Source organism: Rhinopithecus roxellana, chromosome 13 (genome assembly GCF_007565055.1).
Source record: "Rhinopithecus roxellana isolate Shanxi Qingling chromosome 13, ASM756505v1, whole genome shotgun sequence".
Classification (NCBI taxonomy): domain Eukaryota; kingdom Metazoa; phylum Chordata; class Mammalia; order Primates; family Cercopithecidae; genus Rhinopithecus; species Rhinopithecus roxellana.
The window spans coordinates 9848029-9858688 of NC_044561.1; the positions used below are offsets into that span (position 1 = coordinate 9848029).

The 10660-nt window shown below is 49.5% G+C and overlaps 1 pseudogene; it reads left to right on the forward strand.

The window, feature by feature from the left end:
• The first annotated feature begins 2421 nt into the window (after positions 1-2421).
• Positions 2422-8310, forward strand: LOC104666874 (annotated as a pseudogene).
• Positions 8311-10660: the final 2350 nt, after the last annotated feature.

Consider the following 10660-nt stretch of genomic DNA (forward strand, 5'->3'; position numbering starts at 1 on the left):
AGAGAATTATTCAAATCAATGGGAAGAACACTCAAGTCCCGCAGCTACAGAACTATGGCCATACTGACACTCATCCAGACAGCTGATATTTACCAGTAGAAAGTTGGGCTGCTGCAAGTGAGGAAATGCAGTAACAGCCTCCAGTGGAGAGTCGAAAATGGCCTTCTTAGCAAACCACTGTGGAAAACAGAGACAAAATCTCAACATCCGCAACACAGCAGAATCTTTTTATTTTTCTAGAGACAGGGTCTCATTCTGTTGCTCAGGATGGAATGCAATAGCACGATCACAGCTCACGGCAACCTCAAACTCCTTGGTTCAAGCAATCCTTCCACCTCGGCCTCCTGAGTAGCTGGAACTACAGGCACACACCACCATACCTGGCTAATTTTCTTCCTATTTTCTTTTTTGTAGAGACAGGGTTTCACTATGTTGCCCAGGCTAGTTTCAAATTCCTGGCCTCCACTGGCCCTCCTGCCTTGGCCTCTAAAGTGCTGGAATTACAGGTGTAAGCCACTGCACCTGGCCCTAACAAAATATTACATAGTTTCACAATGCCCAGGAGAACATTTGTGTAACCCAACATGCATTACGATACCAATTCTTATGTCTTCTTTATTTATTTATTTGTAGAGACAGGGTCTTGCTTTGTCGCTTAGGCTGGAGCGCATTGGTGTGATCATAGCTCACTGCAACCTCAAACTCCTAAGCTCAATCGATCCTCCTGCTTCAGCCTCCCAAGTAGTTGGGGCTAGAGGCACACACCCCCAGTCCCTGCAGCTGGGAGCAGCTGGGACTAACAGCGTGTGCTACTGTTGATGCTTGGCAGTTTCTTATAAGACTGAACATGCGCCGGGCGCGGTGGCTCAAGCCTGTAATCCCAGCACTTTGGGAGGCCGAGACGGGTGGATCACGAGGTCAGGAGATCGAGACCATCCTGGCTAACATGGTGAAACCCCGTCTCTACTAAAAAATACAAAACACTAGCCGGGCGACGTGGCGGGCGCCTGTAGTCCCAGCTGCTTGGGGGGCTGAGGCAGGAGAATGGTGTAAACCCAGGAGGCGGAGCTTGCAGTGAGCTGAGACCCGGCCACTGCACTCCAGCCTGGGCGGCAGAGCGAGACTCCGTCTCAAAAAAAAAAAAAAAAAAAAAAAAAAAAAAGACTGAACATGCAACTACTGTATGACCTAGCAATTACATTCTGACTCATTTACCCCCGAGGAATGACAATTTATGCTCATACAAACAACCGTACATGAATGTTCATTACAGCTTTAATAGTAATAGCCAAAAACCTAGAAATAACTCAGCCATCCATCAGCAAGTGAACAGTTAAACTGTGCTACATCCATCTTATGGAATAGCACTCAGCCATCCAAAGGAATCAACTCTCGATACACCCAACCAGCTCAGCCTTCCCCAGAACACACCTGGGTGGGAAGGTGCACAGCAGATTGGGCCACCAGATTTACCCAGTGTGGAGGAAACAGGTACCTCCTCCTAGATTTTGTTTTTGGCAGAGATAAACCATGCTTCTCAAAGTCAGTTCTGCTTTTCACTAGCCCTGGCAGGTATTTTCCAATAAAGGTTTCTATGACCAAATGCATGTGAAGGAGTGTTCCATACGCTCTTCCACATGCTTTCAATTTCCTGAGAGTGACAAGCATATCAGAATAGCCAAGGCTCTCAGATGTCCTGCAGGATACCTGTTTAACTTAAACTTCCCCAACCTATTCGATTATGAGACTCTTTTCAAGCATAAACATTTTCCTTCCAGGAACATTTGTATTCTTGTAAGAAAATATTAGAAAGCATTCCAGGTGAATTATCTAATGGGAGAACCTCAGGTGCCAAGACAGATGAGATAAAAGTCTCAAACAGTGCTAGACAAGGTTTTCTTGGTTCAGCTGCCTCCCTCTATCTCAGCTGCTCTCATACTTCTAGGTAGTTTTGACTGGACTGTAAATTCCTTCTGGCTCGGGCTATGTCTCAGCACCTTGTGCAAGAGTGACACAAATGATGCTTCATGATACATGCTTACTCACTGTCTTTCTCTTTTTTTTTTTTTTTTTTTTTTTTTGAGGCGGAGTCTCGCTCTGTCGCCCGGACTGGAGTGCAGTGGCCGGATCTCAGCTCACTGCAAGCTCCGCCTCCCGGGTTTACGCCATTCTCCTGCCTCAGCCTCCCGAGTAGCTGGGACTACAGGCGCCCGCCACCTCGCCCGGCTAGTTTTTTTGTATTTTTAGTAGAGAGGGGGTTTCACTGTGTTAGCCAGGATGGTCTCGATCTCCTGACCTTGTGATCCGCCCGTCTCGGCCTCCCAAAGTGCTGGGATTACAGGCTTGAGCCACCGCGCCCGGCCTTTTCTCTTTACTCATCACAGGCGAGCATGTTTTCCATCCCCTTCAATCTCCACACTCATGGGCAAAAGCGAGTTGTGGGTCTTGGAGCTCTCAAGAAGAGTAGGAGATCTTCAATTTGCATATGCAGAATCCAAGCAAGTCATCCTGAGTTCCCACAAGTAGGTGGGCTTATTTCTCAGATAACAAAACCACCCCTCCTTTGCAGCCTCTGGACCACTGCAGACCAAGCCCGGCTAAACCTTCCTGTGCTATCCTGAAGGTATTGCTCCCAGATCCCGGCTGTCAGCCCCTGTCCAGCATCACAGGGTGAGTCCAGACACATGATCATGTGATTGACCAGGACTGACAAGTGGGTCCTCACGGTGGACAGGTGTCTGCAGTAGGCAAGCTCTATTGGGAGAGGGAAGAAAAGCATCCTCATCTACCACCTGCTACCCTTTGCCTTGTCTCATGGAGTCCCCAGAGTGCTGTCCCACATTCCTATCTTTTTTTTTTTTTTTGAGACGGAGTCTCACTCTGTCGCCCAGGCTGGAGTGCAGTGGTGTGATCTCAGCTCACTGCAAGCTCTGCCTCCCAAGTTCACGCCATTCTCCTGCCTCAGCCTCCCGAGTAGCTGGGACTACAGGTGCCTACCACCACGCCCAGCTAATGTTTTTTTTCTATTTTTTAGTTGAGACGGGGTTTCACCGTGTTAGCCAGGATGGTCTTGATCTCCTGGCCTTGTGATTCACCTGCCTCAGCCTCCCAAAGTGCTGGGATTACAAGTGTGAGCCACTGCGCCTGGCTACTGGATCTTATAAATCACAGGATTTCAAACGCAATGCGGCCCTGGATCAGATACTAACATCTCTTGTCTTCCCTTGAGTGCTGGGAAAGGGAGGTTGGAGACTGGGAAACATTTTGCCATTTGCAGTCTTAGGAGATCTTTGTAAAGATTTCTCCCTCTGGGTGGTTTTAACCAGGGCATTGCCAAATTCCATGTCCTAAGAGTCTTGGTTTCTGGATCCTCCTGAACCTTTGAGTTTCCCATGAGGCCACAGCTGCAGCGAGGCTGAGCCAAGTGGCTATAACAACCAGGCAGAGTAGTGGGCAGAAGCAGGGGCAGGGTGCAAGCCTCCTGCCCCCAGGAGAGGAACCTCCCTGTGCCAAAGGGAATGAAGGGACCTAGGGGATGCAGGGTTGACCCAGTGCTCCACCTCTTTTTATAGTCCAGGTCCCCCCCAGACCCCTTCATTAGCTGGCTTACTGTTCACTTCAAGGTCACGACATTGGCTGTCTGATGCAGGGATACAAATCCCTGGCTTGGCCTCCATGTTGTCCCTCTGCAGAGACAGGACTCAGGCCTGGCCATGATGCTGGAGTCACTGTGGATATAGGCCCTGGCCCATCTGACTCAAGAACACATACATAACTGGAACCAGGAGGCTGGGTGAATCCCCTCAAGGCCCCGGTCACTTGGAAGACCCCAAGGCTCCTTCCAGGTGGCCATTCTAAGCAAACCCACTTGCAGCCACCCTTTCACGATGCATTCTACATCATCCAAATGTGAAAATCGCCCGCCCCCATCCTTTCACAGTCATGCCTTCCTCCTGACCCAAGGGGCCCTGGCTCAAGGTTCCTTTAGAACCTGGAAGGATGTTTTGTCCCTCTGAAAATCATCCTTTTCAAACAGAAGGCATTTATCTTGGCCAGGCTTAAAAGACAAAGAGATGGCAGCTGAGCTCTGGGGCCCATCCCACAGACAATACCCAGAGACCTTCTCCCCACAGCTCCCACACACCAGCCTCCCAGCAGCTGGACCTTTTCTCCACGGGATTTGCCTACAAGACTTCTCTTCTGCTTTATCTCAGGTGGGTTTGTCAGGGGAGCAATGTCACCATCCCTCCACCAAATTCACCTCAACAACATTTACTGAGCGCCAAGTGAGTCCCTAGCATGGCTCAGGCTTCACATGCACTGTCCTGATTTAACCCCACGTGCTTATAATCCAAGGGAGGATCACTGCAGTATTTTATCAATGTAAAGACACACATCTCGACTGTCCACATTTTTATGTACCTGAAATTTTGGCGGGTCTTCTAATCACAACGGTGACGTGGCTGTCCCGCCTGGTCTCATACAGACCGAATCGCAGCAGTTCACAGCACTGTCACTTCAATTACGTTTTGGGCACGGTTGCTACTTCACACGTGGAGTGTAGGTGCTACTTTAAATGTCTTCAAAAAGATTCGACTGTGATTCAGCTTTGAATCGAAAAGCTATTGTGCACACAGGAAGGCTGGGAACAGAGCAGCAGAATGCCTGTGCAATGCTGGCAAGGCAGACACATACTCATCCCCGTAGAGAGGCCCAGAAGCCCAGGTTTTCTTGCAAAGCAACAACCAAGTACTTAAAAACTTAAGCCGGGAGCGGCGGCTCATGCCTGTAATCCCAGCACTTTGGGAGGCCGAGGCGTACAGATCACGAGGTCAGGAGATCGAGACCATCCTGGCTAACATGGTGAAACCCCATCTCTAATGAAAATGCAAAAAATTAGCCGGGCATGGTGGCGGGTGCCTGTAGGCCCAGCTACTCAGGAGTCTGAGGCAGGAGAACGGCGTGAATCCGGGAGGCGGAGCTTGCAGTGAGTCAAGATCGCGCCACTGCACTCCAGCCTGGGCGACACAGCGAGACTCCATCTCAAAAAAAAAAAATTTTTTTAAATGGGACTTAAAAACCATACCAGGCTGGGCACAGTGGCTCACAACTTGTAACCCACAGCTTTGGGCGGCTAAGGCAAGAGGATTACTGAAGCCCAGGAATTGGAGACCAGCCTGGACAAGATGGTGAGACCCCCATCTCTCAAAAAAAAATAATAATAACTTAAAAATTACCTGGACATGGTTGTGTCTGTAGTCCCAGCTACTCAGAGGCTGAGGTGGGAGGATCGTTTGAACCCAGGAGTTCCAGGCTGCAGAAAGCTAGGATTGTGCCATTGCATTCCAGCCTGAGCAACGAGACCCCATCTCAAAAACAAAACAAAACATCCCCGGTATGAGTGGACGCACTTGCAAGAAATGCTTCACTTCCTGTGCTTCTCCATCAGGGGCCACCAAATGTTTTGTGCAAAGAGCCAGATAGGGAGTATTTTTGGTTTGTAAGCTACACAGGCTCAACTGCCACCACTCAACTCTGCCATCAGGGCCTGAAAGCAGTCGTAGGGTTGTAACTATGCTCCAACAAAACTTTTTTTTTTTTTTTGAGACGAAGTCTCGCTCTGTTGCCCAGGCTGGAGTGCAGTGGCGCGATCTCGGCTCACTGCAACCTCCACCTCCCGGGTTCACGCCATTCTCCTGCCTCAGCCTCCCGAGTAGCTGGGACTACAGGCGCCCGCCACCACGCCTGGCTAATTTTTTTTTTTTTAATATTTTTAGTAGAGATGGGGTTTCACCATGTTAGCCAGGATGGTCTCGATCTCCTGACCCTGTGATCCGCCCGCCTCGGCCTCCCAAAGTGCTGGGATTACAGGCATGAGCCACGGCGCCCAGCCCCAACAAAACTTTATTTGCAAAACCGAGTGGAGGACCACATCTGGCTCACGGGTGGTAGTTTGTTGTCCCTTTCTCTTGATGGAACAGAAAACAATGTGGAAAAATGAAGGCGCTGATGACTTTAAGTCAAAAGTGATACAGAAGATGAACTTTGAACTAAAAAAAAAGTTTTAAGAATATCTTACTTCGATGATATTTTACCTGTGTGTACTTATAAAAGTGACATGTGATTAAAATACAAGGGGACTGCCATCAGCAACAGCCCCAAAGCCCACTGGGCTCCTCACTGGGTTGTGAGTTCAGCAGCCCCAGCAGGGTGCATCAGTCAAGCACAGCTGGGACTCCCCACAACATGTGTGTCCCAGGCTGGCATTGAGACACAGCAGTGATGTTGCTGCTGGGGGCTGCTGATGGCACTGGCGCCGGTGCTGGGGTGGCTGCTATGGGTGAGGGGGTGTCAAGGAGGAGCACAGTAGTGTGCATAATGTGAGCCAAGGCTCCCAGGTGGTCGCCTTTGAACAGGCCAGTGTCCAAGACCTATATATGATTGTGCTCTGCATCCTTGAGGCCAGCCTGGCCAGGACTGGTTCTACCTGTCCCACAAGGTCACCAGCACGGTCCCTCAGAGCACCCTGCTCATCGTCCTGGGCCTGGTGCTGGGCAGCCCATCTGGGTGGCCAAACACATGGCATCCTTCATGCTGACATTCCCCATCATGCTAGACACCAGCTACTTCATCCCCAACCGACTCTTCTTTGGCAACCTGGGCACCATCCTGCTGCACAAGGTCATCAGCACCATGTGGAATGAAGCCACCACCATCCTGTCCCTCTATGGCGTCTCCCTTAGTAGGCTCATGGGCAACCTGCAGATAAGGCTGCTGGACTGCCTCCTGTTCGGCAGCCTGATCACCACTGTTGACCCAGCAGCTGTCCTGGTTGTGTTTGAGGAGGTTCATGTCAATGAGGTCATGTTCATCATCATCTTCAGGGAGTAGCTACTGAATGACTCTGTCATTGTGTTTCTGTACAATGTGTTTCAATCTTTTGTGACACTGGGTGGTGACGTGACCAGCGTGGATTCTATGGAAGGTGTAGTCTCCTTCTTTGTGGTGAGCCTGGGGGGCATGCTGGGGGTGGTCTTTGCCTTTCTGCTGTCACTGGTGACCCACCTCACCAAGCACATGCACATCATTGAGCCTGGTTTCATGTTCGTCATCTCCTACCTGACCATCCTGATATCTGAGAAGCTGTTGCTGGAGGCCATCCTGGCCATCATCTTCTGTGGCATCTGCTGCCATAAGTGTGTGAAGGCGAACATCTAGGAGCAGTTGACCACCACCATGTGCTACACCATTAAGATGCTGGCCAGTGGCACCAATCCCATCTTCATGTCCCTGGGCATCTTAGCCATGCACCTGCTCATCTGGATGTGGAACAGGGCCTTTCTCCTCCTGCACTGCCCTTCACCTTCATGTACCAAGGCCATCAATGTCATCCAGTCCTGGCTCCTGGACTGCTATTGGACGGTGTGGCTGCAGATCATAGACCAGGTGGTCATGTCCTACAGAGGCCTGCATGGGGCCATGGCCTTCATTCTGGTCATGCTTCTGAATGGAAACAAGGTCAAAGAAAATAATCTGTTTGTCACCACCACCATCATCATTTTCAAGGTCATCTTCTGGGGCTTGACCATCAAGCCCCTGGTGCAGTAGCTGAAGGTGAAGAGGAGTGAACATCGGGAGCCCAAGCTCCATGAGAAGCTGCACTGCCACGCCTTCGACCACATCCTCTTGGCCATCAAGGACATATCCAGGCATATCAGGTACAATTATCTCAGAGAGATGTGGTCCCACTTTAACAGGAATTTCCTCAGCGGAGTCCTCATGAGAAGGCTGGCTCAGAAGTCTCCAGATGGGATCCTCAATGTCTTCCACAAGCTGAACCCGAAGGATGCCATCAACTAAGTGACCAAGGGAGAGTGCCTGAGGTCCCTGGCCTTCATTGGCTCCCCAAGTACTGACAATGTGGTAAACGTGGACTTCACACCACGATCGTCCACCATGGTGGCCTCCGTCTCCTACCTCCTGAGGGAGAACCCCAGCGCCGTCTGTCCGGACATTCAGTCCCTGGGGCAGCATGGCAGAGCATTTGGTACGGGGAGCACACGGTCATGCACCACATGCTGCAGCAGTACCTGTGCAAGCCAGGAAAGGAGTACGTACATCACTACAGCCACACCAGCTGAGGACAAGAAGCAGGACTGGGATATCTTCCACAGGTCCATGAGGAAGTGCTTGGAATCCTTCAAGTAGACCAAGCTCGGGATCACCCAGAACAAGAAGGCAGCCAAGCTCTACAAGCCAAAACACGACCAGAAGTGGGGAACTCCCAAAGCTCTGCGCCCGCTCCAGTAGAGCCACACTAATGCCAACCCAGGCCAGGAGCCTGAGCAGCCATCCTGTGCTGCTGAACAAAATGAATTTGCAAAAGTGATACCCTAGACAAGGCTCCAGGCCCCTCCCAGCCCAGCGCTTCTCCCCAGGGACGGTGGGGTGCGTCCGCAGTGCCAGGACTCAGGGCGTGACCCTGGAGTGGATGCAGGCCCAGCAAGTGGCCCAGGCTTAAGTGCTATTTTCAGGTCCTTAGCAGTTTGTTGAACTGCTGGGTCACCTCGTGGGCTGCAGGTAAACTTGCAGCCCAGCAAGTTTGCTCAGCACTTGTGGGTTTAGACTCCTTGAACCAGCATCTGCCCCGTTTCCCTCCCAGTTTCTATCCTGCCCTCCCCAGCCCTGGATGGCTGCCATGCAAACGCGTTTTCTGGATCTGGTAGCGCAAGCGGGGATGGAGGGATGAGGCCTGAAGTGACCTTGAGGTCATTTAAATTTTCTAAATTAGACAAAACAATTTTAAAAAACCCCATATTCCCATGCCTTTTAAAAATCAAAAACACATACTGTTTCTTTTCAGTGTAAGCAGTTTTAATTACGTACCAGGTGCAGAGTCTAGGATACAAGACAGAACTGCAGATAAAGTCTCTTTCCAACATAGTTAGGAGACATGGCTCACTCCACCTGTTCCAGGTGTCACCTAGAAATCTAATGGCTCCATACCAGGTAAACTAAACAATTTTCCAAAGTCAAAGAAGCAGTTTATAACATTAAAGCACTTAGCCAATTTAACTTCTGACTTAATTTAGAACAAATGTCTAAACTTTAAAGATTTTTTTTACCAATAATTTTAAAACTGTATTTCCCACAGATTACTTAAGTCATGTGAAATAAAAGGCATGAGAGTGTCTCTTTTTCTGACAAAATATTTAAGACTTTTCATTTTCCTTTAATCCAATTAATTAGAGCTCCTTCATATAAGCATCACACACAACACTTCTAGACAGGAGAAGATCTAGCAGTTGTAAGTTTTTCTTTCCCATCTTATGACTTTCTGACTTGGCCTATATTTCCCTCTTTCCTAGTCATTCTACTTTAGGACAAGAATTTGCCATACAAGATGCTCCCTCACATAAAATTTCTTTCCTTAATAACCTATCTTACCATAAATACATCTTCATATCTACAACTTTTTGTTTTTGTTTTTTGGTTTTTTTTTTTTTTCTGAGACGGAGTTTTGCTCTTGTTGCCCAGGCGGAGTGCAAGTGGTGTGATCTCTGCTCACTGCAACCTCTGCCTCCTGGGTTCAAGCAATTCTCCTGCCTCAGCCTCCTGAGTAGCTGGGATTACAGGCATGTGCCACAACACCTGGCTAATTTTGTATTTTTAGTAGAGATGGGGTTTCTCCATGTTGGTCAGGCTGCTCTCAAACTTCTGACCTCAGGTGATCCGCCTGCCTCAGCCTCCCAAAGTGCCTGGAGTTACAGCGCCCAGTTTCCACAACTTTCTTTAGATCTCTCTCTTCTACTAATTTCTGATGCCCACCCAAATCAAAAAGGTCAGATAAGGCAAGGCAAAACAGAGTAGAGCCTTAGATTTTTTTTCTTATTTATTTATTTTTTTTGAGACCGAGTTTCACTCTTGTTGCCCAGGCTGCAGTGCAATGGCTTGATCTCGTCTCACTGCAACCTCTGCCTCCCAGGTTCAAGCGATTCTCCTGCCTCAGATTCCCAAGTAGCTGGGATTACAGGCACGCACCACCACGCCCGGCTAATTTTTTTGTATTTTTAGTACAGACAGGGTTTCACCATGGCCAAGTTGGTCTTGAACTCCTGACCACAGGTGATCCGCCCGCCGGCCTCCCACAGTGCTGGGATTACAGGCATGAGCCACAGGGCCCTGCCGAGTCTTAGATTTTCAGAGGGACCTGTCTGCTTACAGTTCTTGGGGTTCCATGAGGAAAACAGAGAAACAGAGGTTTCTCCTAAAATGGAGTCTGCAGCACCTTCTGTTTTTCCCAAGGAGTCCCAGGTTGTCAGAAACTACCTTAGGTCCTCTCATATGAGCATCAAGAGTGGCAAGAAGACAGACTAGGGAAATAATTCAGTCAACTGAGAAGAAAAAGAAAACCTTAGTACTGCTCCCATTGTAAAGATGGATAAACTGAGGCACCATGCATACTGTATGGAACCCACCCAGGCAATGCAACCCGGGATAGTGTGCCCAACCTGCCCCCGCAGCGAGCAGTGCAGTCCCAGATACCACACCTACCCTGCTACCTTTTCTACCACTCTGGCCATACTCCCGCTGTGGGCTGCCTTCTTACGGCTCTCGCCGCTGCAGTCTCTACCGCCACCACAAACCACAGCAAAGCCAG